The sequence below is a fragment of the Austrofundulus limnaeus genome, unplaced genomic scaffold (assembly GCF_001266775.1).
Source record: "Austrofundulus limnaeus strain Quisiro unplaced genomic scaffold, Austrofundulus_limnaeus-1.0 Scaffold2, whole genome shotgun sequence".
Lineage (NCBI taxonomy): Eukaryota > Metazoa > Chordata > Actinopteri > Cyprinodontiformes > Rivulidae > Austrofundulus > Austrofundulus limnaeus.
This window is the reverse complement of record NW_013952404.1, coordinates 2,690,991-2,705,849: the sequence shown is the minus strand read 5'-3', so window position 1 is coordinate 2,705,849 and position 14,859 is coordinate 2,690,991. Positions and strand designations below refer to the sequence as shown.

General features: G+C 40.8%; 1 protein-coding gene across 1 annotated transcript in view; it reads left to right on the top strand.

Moving 5' to 3' along the window:
- Positions 1-605: 605 nt before the first annotated feature.
- tiam2a (TIAM Rac1 associated GEF 2a) overlaps positions 606-14,859 on the top strand; it is a gene marked incomplete in the record, with an annotated part of 77,067 nt that continues 62,813 nt past the window's right edge. The window contains 1 exon segment of the mRNA XM_014010661.1: positions 606-802.

Below are 14,859 nucleotides of genomic sequence, written 5' to 3'. Positions count from 1 at the left end.
CCCCCCAAGAGCACATCACTACCCACTAAAGACATGTTGGCTAATCTAGTTGTAATCATATGAAAGGAAATCTACATAAATTTACATTTATGTTAAAACAAGTGATATTCTACTTCTACAAATGTATTAATTAATGCTGCTAAATGAAAAAGTGATTATTTTTCTTACAATAAGTTAAGCTCCATCCCTTGATTCTAGTTTTTTTAAATACTTTTTATTGTAATAAATACTTTAAAAGTTAATGTGAAATGACTTGACATTCAGTGAGTTTTAGGAATAAATTGTTGGGTCTCTCTATTAAATGAATTGTGTTAGATGTAGGACAGTAGGAAGGGTGATGGAGACAATTTTCCATTTTTAAATCTTTTTTGTCTAAAATGTATGTGAGTTGCATTCGTTTAAACCACCGTTATTCTCTGATATTTATCCCTGCGACCCAGAAAAGTTCACGAASCATGGATGGGAACCAAAAATTCCTCAAACATTCGGCTCTACCTGCGAGGTGCTCCGTGGTGCGTTCACGCACACAACCACCCCCCCTTCCCCCCTCGGAGTGTCCGTGGGAAGGAGGAGTTTAACCCCTTACATCTTCTGGGAGGAGTCCGCAGACTCTCTTGGCGCTCGGTCCGGTCCCAGATCTCGTTTGCTCTGGATGCGGAGATTTCGTGGGAATAAAATCGAAAGAAAAGCCAACTTTATGCGCGCGTTAAAAAAAAGCTCTCCCGTACAGCGCGTGCTGCGTTTAAATGCTCCGAGGTGGAAAACACGTGAACGCGTCGGGAGGTGGAGGAAACATTAACCGGTAAGTTTGGAGGGGAACTYGGGGATTTCTCAGCAAATAAACGAGTCCGTGCATTTGGCAGCCTTTTTTTTTAATTTATCTATTTGTTTAGAAGTGTGCAGTTTTTGTTTTCGTTTAAGAAAAGTTTGTGCGTGTTTAGTTAGAAAGCGCGTGYAAATAGGTTCATCCCAGACTTTTAGGAATAATCTCGCCATATGGCAGCAGAAATCCTACAGAAACGCGATTTTCCTGTTGATTATAACTGTCACGTTGAAAATTGTAGGTTTTTTTAGGAGCTATGAGTAGATATCTCTTAAAAAACGTCTTAAAGTCAGTTCTGTTTTCTCGTTAAATATTTAGTGCTGTGTGAAGTACCATCCATGTGTTCTAAATGAGTCTGATTTATGGATCCAGATCTTGGGGAGCGTCGGTCACTCCACTAAATGTTTGGCTGCGTTCAGATCTGATTTATTCTCCGTTTGTATTGTTTTTGGACCATGTGTTGGGAGTGGAAGTGCTCTCCAGGAACACAGAAAGGCAACAAAAGGACCCCGGGACCCCTGGAGTGGAGGGGCCAGCCCTGAGCAAACAGAACCGTGAATCAGGAGGGAGGGACCCGAGTGGTTCTTTGGCATGTTGTGGACCCTTCTGTCGTGGAAACCATTCAAGGGAAATTGTGTCTGTCCTGTTACCTTTAAATGTCACTGAGGAGGGTTGGAATAATAAAAACACGAGCTAATCATTGACTTTAAGAGGCTGGCTGGGTTTTTGCTCGTTGATCTTTTATGTCTGCAGCAGGAGTCTGGCTGATATTGAAGCCATGTCTTGGTTGTTAGGAAAGAGTCAGTTCACATGATTTATGATTATTGAATGATGGATTTTATGTAAATAATTTGAAAAAAAAAAAAAAAACCTGAGACGTTTATTTTCTAAACATGATGTCCCAGTGGCTTTCAAACCCCAAAACACATTACGGCAAAGGCTGGTTCACCCCAAAGATCCGGTGCCCCGGCACAAACAGAGCAATGTTGTATATGCTGTTAAGTGCCAGGAGGACTGCGACCAGTTATACATCGGGGAAGCAAAGCAGCCACTGTTCAAAAGAATGTCCCAACACAGACGAGCTGCATCTAATGGCCAGAACTCTGCAGTTTTCACTCATTTACAGGCCAGCGGTCACTCTTTCAGAGATGAGGATGTTCTCATTCTTGATAGAGAGGAACGTTGGTTTGAGAGAGGAGTAAAAGAAGCCATTTTTGTGAAGAAAGACCGTCCATCATTAAACAGAGGTGGAGGCCTCCGTTTTCAGTTGTCCCCCTCCTACAGTGCGGCTATTGCCAGTATCACTCCACCCCCTGTTAACAATAGGTGTTAATTAGGTGTCAATGATAGCCATGTGGTGTGAGTATCAGTCACATGGAGGCAGGGCTTAAAAGCCTGAATTTTGCCCGAAACTCTCAGACTGAAGAAGTCTCTTGGAGGAGAGACGAAAYGTTTCATTAGAGAAGAACCCGTCCAGAGGACCTATACAATTTTTTTCTTTTTGATTTTTTTACCTGGATTACTGAGATGCATCAGGACGTAAATAATTTGCCTTCAGTCAGGATCCAGTATCTGTGCACAGTTTGTGAATGCATATCAAGAAAAGTCGGCCAAATGTCTTATTTACATTTCTGCWGGGGGAAACCTGTCGTTTTGTTGTTATTTGTCTCACCAGGCCTTTCAGCCTCCCTGCCTGTTAAATGCACTGGTCAGAAATCATTATTTACTTGCATAATTACTGTTGTTGTCTTGTTTTTCCAACGTTTTCTGTTTGTTCAAGTTGCATATCAGTATTGGAAATGCAGGGTCAAAAGACGCCAAGAAGTGTGTATTTTTGTTTTTGAGGTTTTCATTTTTGTGGTCGAAAACAAAAAATCCACAATCGCAAGGAACATTTTGTTTTTGCTTTTACTATTCTCTTTCTCGTCAAATTGGAAGAAGCTCAAACCAAAAAGATGATTGTGGCTCATTATTTCCTTGTAGTGGAAAACGTTTATTTTGGTGTTTTTTAGTTTTTCTTTTTGTCACAACAAACTGGGAGTTATGTTTTGTAGCTGGCAGGTCTGTCACTTGTAATTGTTTTCTAGTGACAAAAGACAGAAGCGGCGCTCCCCTATCTTGTTTTAACGTGCTAATACTTCCACGGCTCGTCGTTTGCCTTTAAACTTCAGGGTTCGGTAACAGTGAAGCTGTGAGTTCCCTCGAACAGTTTGTTTTGAAGTCAGCTCTGTGTATGGTTGTGGGGCTATATACGGAACAGCAGCCTGAATGTTCATTGGTTCTTTGATGCTTCATGTGAGCAGTGATCAGGCAAGAAACTCTGATCTGTTCTCTCAACAGCCGATTGTGTGTGAGCGGCTTTGTTCATGCTAAAGTGGGAGCACACTGGCTGAGAAACACCAATGGTTCATGTCTTTGCCCCGGCACATTTTTATCCATATAAGGTGAAGTGCATGTGACCTATCAGGCGCGGATAACATCTGTGCTTTCTGTCACAAGGGGATGGATGTCTTTTTTTCTGTCTTTAGGTAAGAGGCCTTGCAGGGGAAACAAAGTATTGAATTAATCAAATTACAAACTTTGCTTCTTTGTCCAATTCCCAACATTCTGCTGTAGGATGATAATAAAATGCAATTTTAAGGCTTCTCTGTTTCCAGTAAAGTCAGGCAGCGTATTTAAGGGTGACCCACGTGTCTCTGTTTTTTAACACCTATATTTGACTTTCAAAGTGTTTTCTGGTAGAGGGAGGGCTTCTATGTCTGGAGTGGATGCTAAAAAAGTAGGTGATCGGAGAGTTGTTGTTGACAGCATCTTGGCCTGGACTTCTGAGTTGTCCTCTAAAAGACACATGTCCAGCTACAGTTCAAGAGACAAAACCAACCCAACAGTGATGCTAATGATGTGATTGTAAAGWGGCGTTTTGGATGAAAACTGAGTGAACTATTTAAGTAAAAAAAAAACACTAAAGAGGTGCTTTCTGTTCTGCATTATTCGGTAATGGCAAAAACACACATCCATCCACTTTCAGGGATTTATTCAGCCAGTTGCACTCTGTTGCACATTCAAGAACCTTCTGTCCAGCTCAACAGAGCAGCACGGTCTCATCCAGCTTAACCTGTGAATCCATTCCTGCTCCCCCACTTTACCAACTACCACTTCCAGGTCTTTGAGACGATTAATGCATAGGTCTAATTTGAACTGAGYTCATTCAGGGTCACCTACTAAACAATTACTTAGAGGGTTTGAGAAGAAAATGAAGATTAAATGGAGAAAGGCACTTTACAGTACGTCAAATGAGGTATTAGATTAAGAGTTACCGAGCTGGTGGCGTAATAGAAGATTGAGGCAGCACTTAAACAGCACCAGACGACTTCATTTGCGAGTCAGACTTTCATTAACGCCAAAGAAATAACTACAAGACAAGCAATAGCACTTTATCACTGGTAATATAAATCGTATAAGAAATTAGCGTGCAGAAGACAAAACGCTCYGTTGGTGACTGTTGAGTAGCGGTGCATGTAATTCATGTAAGCTTGCTGGTTGGTGTACAGTGTTTTTAGTCTGATAAAGCTGCACCTTAAACCCAGCAAGGTGGGGCAGGTTGTGGATATGCAAGAAAGCCTTTGATTAAATATATGATCAATGGATATTGATCCACATGTGGGACTTTAAATCTTCACAATACAGCTACTTTCAGTGTGTATAACCTTTTGCACTTATTATTTAAGTATTTATATCTTGGGTAGTTGCTTCAAGGACAAGGGTTTGCACATTTACCAGTCCTTTTTCGAATGAAAATAAGCAGTTCAATGTTCACSGCTCCTTCCCCATATATGGGTTTTGCAAGTCAATTCTTCCAACAATAGAAAATGTGATTGATCTACCTTACATCTGTGCAGTAGCCATAAGGTCCCACTTACTATCCATGCCCTATTGGAAAGGCAAACACAGCTGGCGCTACAGCCCAAAGTGCGTTGAGTTGAGATGTTCGTTTGGGACTTTGTGTCTTGTACTGTCACGTGTGATGGATGGGGTAAATTTGGGGTACACATTTACTCAAACATCCCACCTGCTCATCAATGGGCGGAGGTTGGGAGTAAAAAAAACAAACAATGTAGTCTGTCAAGCACATCCAATTAAGCCTCTGATATCTTGTGGTGTTTCCATTTTCATTCTGTAAAATTAATTTTAAAATTTAAATGAGACTACCTACATGGACTTATTAGTATCCTAATGCAACGTGATTCTAATGAACATCTTGGCGCTGCAGAGATGCAAGGAGCAGATGGAAAAGATTTGAGATTTACATAAACTTACTCAATTATCGTAGTTTCACACTCAGCATTTGCGGGTTTTAGCACAAATTTGCTATAACTTTTCAACCTTCCAAAACATTAGTTTTGTTTCCATTCCTTTGCATATGTACTTGTACTGATTGTCCGTATTGTACAGATTTTCACCCGTTTTAGAATAGTGCAGAAACAGCCTTTATTGTCCCAAGGAGGGGAAATACAGGTGTAACAACAGCAGCATCAGTTCACAAAAAAATAAAAAATAAAATAAAATAAAAAACAAACCAACAACAATATATTGCTATGCACCAATAGTAGTAGTGGTAATAGAATAGAAATAACAATAAAAAATACAATTAAAATAAACAAAATGCTATACATGGCAATAAAAATAAAATATGATACTGTGCAGGTATACCGTATTTTTTCAAATCTCATATTTTTTTTCAAATTTATTTTACATCTGTCTGTAAGGACTATATAAAAATAAATAAATAAATGACCACCTTCTAACCTGCTCTTCAGCAGCGTGTTGTGCCACAAAATCAGTGCTTTTTTTGAGTTGGCTGTGTCCTCGACTGGTCCTTCCAACGAAGAGGAGGAAGGGGTGGGAGGTGTTATGCCCCACCAGTAACCCCCCCACCCCCCATCCCCCCATATATCATGTGAGAGTAGGTCATGTGAGAGTAGGTTACTATGGATTTTTCATGAAAATGACTCATTTTTGAAGGTCAGTGTACAGGTAAACGTCTGAAGGGGTTGGTATACCTTTTATTTGCTCTGAAGCTTAAGTGAACTGTTTGGAACACAGTAAGCCTGTATCTGCATTGTTTCCTTGGCCATGCAGCATTTTAAGTGCTGATGTATTCAGTTATGATGAGGGARGTTTTCAGGCTCATTAGCGCTTCACCTCGCCAACCCTACTTTAAACAGCTGGTGGTATGATCTTTAGGAACGATAAGCTCTTTTCTCCACTTCTCAGTCTCCAGACTTTGTCATGTTTGTTCAGTCATTTGGAGTTTGGCCAGCGTAAACAGAGACCAGGTCTCGGTTGCTTTTGGTCGCCACAACTCCTGGCATCCACTCAGCAAGCATGCTCAATTAAAGCTTCCTTGAAAAGCATTTTCTCTAAAGAGTATCTAGATGACCTGTTTCCTGAGGTGATATCATCTTCAAGGCGTATTTATTTAGCTGACAGGCTCCAGCTGTAGAAAGGAAAAGGGTACATTATGGGTAAAGGGCTTCATTGTAATATTGTCAAGATAAGAGCAGAGAAACAGAAAAAAACATTATCAGTTTTTTTTCAATTTAGGGATGTAAATTTGCACTTAATTGATGTRAAATGTGCATAACTTCATCCATGTTAAGAAAACAGTAGCTTATCAGCTAGGCAGTAGCAGTAAAGTTTGTGTGGGCWTTCTCATTTTGTATTGCACTTTTGTTTTACAAAGGAACAAAAACTCTACACCACAACTGACATGGATTTCCAACTTTRTTCTTTCAGAGATCCCTCTTTCTGTTTTCAGGCTAGAACCATTACTGCTATTCTGCTTCATTGGTACCATTTAACCCATGGCTTGGTTTCTTTGGCCACTACTGGGTGAAACTACAAACGATGAGAACAAAGGTTTTTGTTCTGTATGTTGAATCATCTCCCCGGAAAGGATGAYWGGTAAAGGTTAGGAAACGGGGTGACTCTTTAGCTTTTTTGCTACTTGAAACAGTTGTGCAATATGAACACGTCTCTGTCCCCAAATGGTGTCACAGCAGATGCTCTCTCATAAACGCTGCCTCTCAGCAGTCTAGCTGCTGGGGTCACAGTCATGTCGGTGGATTATTAAATCTTGACACGCAGGAAAAAAATAAATAAATCGATGCAATAACGCTGTAACACTTAAGCTGATGGTAAAAGATGCAGGGTAACCAGCTCGCCTTGCATTGTAAACACGGAGTGAGCTGGCTGTACAAGGGAGGAGGCTATTATTGGTATTAGACATTCCAATGTCATTGGARTAGCTGTCCTTAATTTATTCRCTTGCTCATTTCTGATGTTATTACAAAAGCTTGAGCCATGTAAGTGAAACAGCTTGGTTTAATGTCTCTGATCTGGTTCTGGTCTTCAGTGAAAGACATATTTTCTCACAGAACAGCCAAGCAGCACTATAGTGGTTTTAAATCCAGTATCTGGTAGATTTTTATTTTATTTTTCTATATGTGAGTGGCACTAATGTACTTTTCAAAGATTAAGTTTTTTTTTAATCACTGGTTTCAGAAGTCTCTTCAAATGAGCTATAAGTTGCAAGCTTTGTGGCACATTGGCATCTTTTCTTCCTGTTTTTGAGACTTTAGCATCCAGGCAGGCCAGTAGCTTGTATAGATCATCTCCCTTATCACTTTATCTTTCCGGTGGTTTGAATGGGACCATTGTTGACTTTACTAAATGGATCTTTTGGTTGTAGATGGTATGTCTGCACAGAGGAGCTACATTTTGAGCTGCTTCTGAGGTTAAAGGGGAAACTTTAAACTCATGATTACAAGGGATGTACCTGTGTTTGTGCACTTACGACTAAAGCACTGTGCAGGAGAAGAATCCCAGTCTGGTCCAGGCCACACAATCCTACAAGTTCAATCTAAGACATCTGAATTATTTTTATACWTTTTTTGCTTGTCGTACTAGGAGCTTTCTGTGTTCAAATGAAAAGGTGTGACATTCCCAGCTTATGCAATTCACTTTTCTATCTTTGCTTAAGTTAATTGGCAGAGGTGTATAAAGATGGAAAATGGATACGTCATGTAAGATTGACTTTTTTTCTCTTAATATTATGACATTATTCTCATAATATAATGACTTTATTCTCGTAATAATAATAAAAAATATCTCGTTGTGTGGCCCTAATACTCAGTCAAACTTTTACAGTGAAGCACTGAATATTTTAAATGTTATGAGATAAAAATTTAAGTTAAGAATTAAAAAATTACTTTGAAAAAATAACAGATTATCAACCAAATTGCTTAAGTATTCTGGTCATTGGTGTCTATATTAACACATGCTCATGGGTTCACAGTTGTTTCTAGGGATGTCCTGATCAGATACTCGGTATCTGTATCGGTGGCAGATACGGCCATTTTTTGAAAATCGGGTAGAATTGGGTTTAGTCATGTGATCGGGCCGATCCAGTTTTCGCGACAGTTTTCAGCATCATCATGCTTTACAACTGCCGTTAAGAAGTCAAGACGCACACAAGTATGTCCACTGTGTGGGAACACTTTTCAATGGAAAACAATGATGCTGAAACTGCATCTTGCAAAATCTCAAACTGGACGTTTCTCATGGTGGTAACAGCAGGGCTCGCTTTAATACTACCAACCTTGTCACTTGGAAAGAAATAAAACTATCGGATCGGTGTCGGAAAGACTAATCATTAAAAAAAATTGTATTGTATCGGGAGCCAAAAAATCTGGATCGGGACATTCCTAGTTGTTTCATTTCTTCTGTGTACAAGCCAGAACCTTCCTCATGGCTCTGTACGGTGGCCTATGTGCAGTTCAAGAAATCTATTAGTTCGCTTCTCTCTTTCAAGTCCCTGTCTTGCTTGTTGTTGGAGTAGCTACGAYTGAAATGCCTGCTGGGTTTCACAAGCTGAGACTTTTGATCTCTGCTTCACCTGCTTTCACGAAAGGAATAATTTCTGCATATCAAAGACAAAATAACTCCTTCAGCAACCGCATGTTTTTTTTTTTAAATCTTCCTTGACGTTCTCCTCACATGTGACAGCATCTGATGTACAACACTGATGCCATTCGTTCTAAGTGATTTCCCCTTTGGAGGATGAAATCATTTATTTGCGGTCTCTTGAGGTTAGTGATCCGAGGAGCACGCCCTGACTGCTGACTAATAGCTGAATGATGTTGTGTCACTCAACCAACTGACATACAGCGGATACACTTTGGCATCCAAGCTATGGTGATAATACTTCACTGTCAATACAAACTACGACAAGAAAGCTTTAATTTTACTAATCTGTCCTCAGGTACTTTGCWCAGGCTTTTCAACACAGCAGTTTTCACTGGTGGCTTCCAGTTTCTTCAACCTAAATGCTTGTTTTAGCCGTTCAGAAACTCTGAGTGTGAAAGTATGATTTTAATAACCACTAAAATGATTTTAAAGTTGTTTTGAAAAACCATCTTGTCTCTTTTGGCGCTTGACTTGCTCCGCAGTAGTAATTTTGTCTGCGCATGATGTGAGTGGTTTTTGTCTCCAGCGGCAACCCCTGCGGTCTGCTCATGGAGAAGTTGGCTTTAAACCTGTGGTTGCTATTTGTGAWAATAATGACGATATTTTACAGTGCACAGGTCCAACGTAACGTGCCAGGCTTTAAGCTAATAATAATAMTGTTGAGAACTGCCAGGAACTGGGTTTTCCCCAACTGTTAAAATAACTGTTASGAGGAGGCTTGAAGCTGAACTTACACTGTCATGTTATATTAATAGTCTCGTATGTCATGTTGATGCTTTTTTTTCCCTCCTTTGACCTGTTTATTTATAGTAATTGACAGAACACATCCCAGCGTCTTCTTTTCCATTGTCTTACACACTCCGTTAGCCTTTAAATGTGTCTCAAAATACAGCAGGCCATTATTCTGTGGGCAGCTTCTCTAAACGATGGCAAAATGTGTGTCCTAACAAGCTTGTTTAAGTGTTCATGTTGGGTCCCAGACGTTGCGTACTGCTTTTGCCAATTATGCTATCATACTGTGCCTCAGGCGAGTATTTTAACAAGCTGGAAGACTACAGTCAGTCTTTCCAACCAGCATCCATATCATCCTGCTTTATGTTCGGGTCCTTTTGGCACGGTGCACAACAAGCTTCGGTTAGCCACAGGAGTCCTAGTTCAAAATCGATTTGAACATGGCATGAAAAAAACAGTTATGTTCTCGATGCTGCGTGCAGCCAGACGCTGTCACTTTTGATGTAGTCTGAGACAACAGAGCTTCTCAGACTTTGCAATCTGACAAGTCGGATCAGGTTCGATTGTTTAAACCGTTACATGCCTCTGTGGTTATCACTGCTTTTTCAAGTGGGGATGTAGCATGTTTGTCTTGGCAGTRAGTGTTGTCTGAATCAAGCGTATTCTCAGTTGCCCAGGAGTTGGATTATTTATGGATCTCTCATATTCTCCAGCCACTGCTGTTTATGTATTAAACGCCATTATGTTTTGTGGGTTTCGCTGGAACTGTTGCTGAATCATAACGAGTAATGAGMGAAACATTGGGTGGTTTGTGGTCTGCAGTTTGCCTCAAGGGTTAAGTATGCTTCTCCAATACCCCCAAACCCATCCCCACTGGGGAGGAGAAGCTCATGAATAAATGCCACTCCTTGTCCTGTTGTAATGGAACAGCTTGACCCTTCGAGACCTCTGCTGGTCCGAGCATCTGCCTGTCCATTCCTCTCCAGCTCGACTTGTGGGACACAACATATGCCTGTCGCTTCTGCCTGTGAGCAATAAATTAATTAGTTGAGAAATTCCTTTTTTTAATGAATAAAAAATTAGGAGTGGCCTGTAATTTTTACAAAGAAAACCCGTCGGCTTGAGCGTGTTTTAATGTCTGCGATCGTGTGAAAGTTTCCTCCTACACACTGTGCGTGACAACAGCATTAAGAGCTTGATCCCCATTGACGTTCTTCAGCTTCTCTGTATAGATGGGAGAATAATGAATTTGGCTTAGGCCTTAATTTAATCACGGCTGTGAAAGTGGTACACATGTGGCACAGCTGCTAGCCAGGTTTGCCATGCCCAGGGAYGAGGTGCCAGCAGCGACTTGTTTCTGTTTTATCAGGCATTTATCCAGCCACATTCCTGAGTCAAAAGGCCTTGCAAAAGCTGCACAAAGGAGTTTGTTTTTCAGAGATTTGACTTTGACTTTTCAAACGAGTTCACGTGGCTCTTCATCCTCATAAATGCCAAAACTGGTTGCACAGGTCAGTCTTTGTTGTTTTTGTGGATTCAACTTTGGTGGTTGAACTCACAGTGTCTGCTTGAGCACTTTGTCCAGCACCTGTTGTGGATTACACGTCGATAACGGCTGCCAGCAAATTTCTTGTGATAAGTCAGATGAAAGCTAATCTTGTCTTTTGTTAATGTGGACTCTTTAAAACGAGGCACCATATTAAAATTCAAGATCTGCTGCCAGTAATATTACAGAGGAGTTCAATACCGAGCAGACTTCCTCAGCCAGGTGTCGTGCCACTCTGAGGCTTGTTAACCCACGACACAGATTTAAAGATATAAAGTAGGTCATGGATGTGCACAAACTATCAGCAAATCAAAAAATGATAATATGTAAAGCTATGTACATGCATGCAAACAAATTAGCTACAGATTTTAAACCAGGTTTTTTTATTGTTTGAAATGACTTGTAAGCATCTACTTTCACAGAATTAGTTTTTGAATCAAACAAATTACCAWTATGGAAAAATTAACATARCCTGCTTATTTTCATTAAAACATTCAAACTCTAATCCATCTCCAGTGTTTTCAGGGTGCTAAACAGACAACTGAGTGCAGTTTTGTCTTTTCATTTGTCCGTCAAATGTTTCTATGTAAAAAGAAAAAAAAAGAAATTCCTGTTAACAGGGTTMGAAGTGACAATACAACKGTTTTGGTCACCATGATGATTTTGYTTTCCTATAACAGAGAAAATGCACTGAAATAATTCATTGTTACCTTTGGTTACCAGCAAGTTCTAAGCAGAAGATGTGTAATTGGTCCTCTGGAGTATGGAGCAACTAAGCAGCTTTACATCATAGGGAAGTTATAATTAGAGCTTTGGTTGTCTTTGGAGCTCAGATCTAAAGCTACACTGTAAGTAGGAACCATGCTTTTTTGGAAGCTGTGTAAATATCGTAGGACATTTGTACGATGACTGTACATAAACACTCGTGCATGTTGACTATAGGTACTGAGACTCATCTAAACAGAACTGATATCACCTGAAGGATGGTTTATTTAGCTGTGCAGCCTGTGGTCCTGTGTTTACTGAGCTCTGATGTAGGTCCACAGCCTGATGATGGCAGCTCCACCACTTTGGTTTACCATAAAAGCGCTTTTAACAGCCCATCGAAAGACTAAARCCTCTCTTATGAATTAACKTATTTGTGGCACAAGTGCTGTAGACAATGCAGAAATGCATTCTAGTATTGGGAAATCCTAATCTAATCACTAATACATGTTTGAGAGACAATTTCATTTCCTCATTTGACTTAAAAAAACGAGTTGTGGTAGTTGGTTTACATGATTCGCAATTTAATTTAAACCTCTTGCACATGCACTGCCGGGTGTGTTCTTACAAGAAGACGTCTGTCTAGAGCTTTTAACTGAAGCCAACTCAGATGTGGTCAAAGAAAGACACAAATAACAGCAATAAGTGTTTCACGTAATGGCTTCTAAAAGACKGCTAAACTCAACTCCTTTGTTTGCTCTTCACCTTGACCACAATGAGCAAACCAACCAGACGGGCTCAGACTAGTCTAACCACTACTAATACACTTAGAGCACCATTGTGTCTTTTTCCTGTCAGTTTGTTACGATTAGAGGCTTAAGCAAACGTGACTGTAAGGTATAAACTGTGGCAAGACTTGTCAGCAATTTCTATGATGTTGGCTAGTTTTTCATTTCCCTCTTATTCATCACATGTAAGGCCACCAGCTTGTGTTATCAGTCGATCAGAGCGACCTGAGTGATTCATGTTCTGCTTGGCCTGACTGCTGTCTACACTATGGCCTTTAATAGACCATAAAAGTCGAGTGGCTGTCAGTTCCAGAGCTATGCAATGAACATATGGTCCAGTTTRGCTCAGAGAGACGGAAGTTTAAGTTCCCTGTTTTTAACAGCATTGACCTGTCCTTTTGGTTCTGGAATCCTGACTCACATGGTTGTGATTCATCACCTTTCACAATGCCGACACATTTCGTCTTGCAGTGGGTATAATAGGCACCAGGAACCGTGCCTTTACACTCACTGTGGGGGAGGCTGCAGGAGTAAACTCCCTCTTGGCGTCAGGGCTCCTCAAGAATGCAGAGAGGGATTTTTGCGTGCTTGTGGCAGTGATGAATGGATGGGACTTGGTGCACCCCTCCTTCCACCCCCGTCTACACACACACTTGCACAGAAACATACCCACAAAGCATCTGGTTGCAGACTGCTTGGCCCTCCCCTGCAGCAGAAAGTGCCAGCTTTGCAGGTATGTGTGTATCTGCAGAGACAAAGCCAGAGTTTGCGTGTGTGCCCTACTACCCCAGATAGAGCTGTACTCGCCAGCTGTGTGTCATTTTGGTTCAAAGGCTCAGCTTCAACCATGCCAGCTCACTTCTGGGATCCTGTAAACGATTAATTTTGTCCCTTTCAAACATCAGACAWATCAAATTAGTAGTAYYTCAGTGTTGACTCCGTTTCTTTAGTGGTCACTGATCTCTGATGGATCACCTCAAAGAGGCATCATTGTGTCTCACATGGCTGCCACAACTCACTACAGTGGCTGTTGCTATGATAATGAGTGACTGAGTTGTGGGCTGAGGGCATTAAACACTCACGCCACGTAGCGTGAGACAGATTATCCTGCAGCACACAAAGGACAGCAACAGTCAATTCCAGACGAGATAAGACAGCATGTTGGAGGGGGTTTAACGCAGGTGTAGCTTACTGGTTTTTACACTTGAATGATCACAACGTAAAGTTGGTTATCGTCAGCAAAACTTTGAGAATTACGACAAAAATTTGTGACGTAGGACCTCTAAAGATTAAACTGTTGTACCTGAAGGGTAAAAGCTACCTAATTTTTTTCTCTCTACTCTCCCTCAAAGCCACTTTTCTCTTATCTGGTTGGCGATAATTGGATATCTCACCTCTCTTTTTTGAACACGGCAGCTGTCATGCTTTGCCTCATCTTCCCGGGCAAAGTGTGGCGTTTATTTGTGTTTCACCCCAGCCTCCAGGTTTCTTTTTTGTGACCCTGTGGCTGTTAGACTCTTTACATATTTGTGCTGCCTGCCATTCATTCTGCTCATACTGTTAGGCGCCGCATAACCTCCAGATATTTTCTCTTGAAGAAAAGGACGCCCAAAGCCTTTAGCTCTGCTTGGTGTCTGAAAGAGTCACGTTAGGCAGAAGTGTTCTGCTGTTAGACAAATGTCGAGCTTTATGTGAGAACGTGCTGATTGTGCTGGAAATTCGATCCAGCTAAATTGCAGGAACAAGCAGATACTGCAGTTCAGATATTTTTTTCCCTTTGCAGGTTTAACCCTCAAAACAACCTTCATCTCTCCATTAAGCTGCCTAATTAGCAGAAAAGCTGTTGACGAGCTGATTTGAAGCCAAAGTAGTCCAGCTGTTCAGTAGATTCCTCACACTCCTTTCTATCTTTTCTTTTCATTTTTTTGCACTTTTAACCCAATAATCCCTCCCTCAGTCACTCAAATGTAGACRTGAATTAAACTCTTGCAGTGGATAGATGCCGACACCCTCTGAGGATGTTAAGAGTTGGTTTCACTTCAAAGCGAAAGATTTTATTTCATATTCCCACACTGGCAATTTCAGCACAAACAGCCATTCATCTGGTATTGTCTGCGCAGACATTATTCCTCGTCTGTTGGCAGGGAGCCTGTTGCTGTGACACATCCTTGTTAAAATCACTCTGTCATGGATCCACTTCTGTGAATGTGTAATTGTTGAAAAACACTACAAGACAA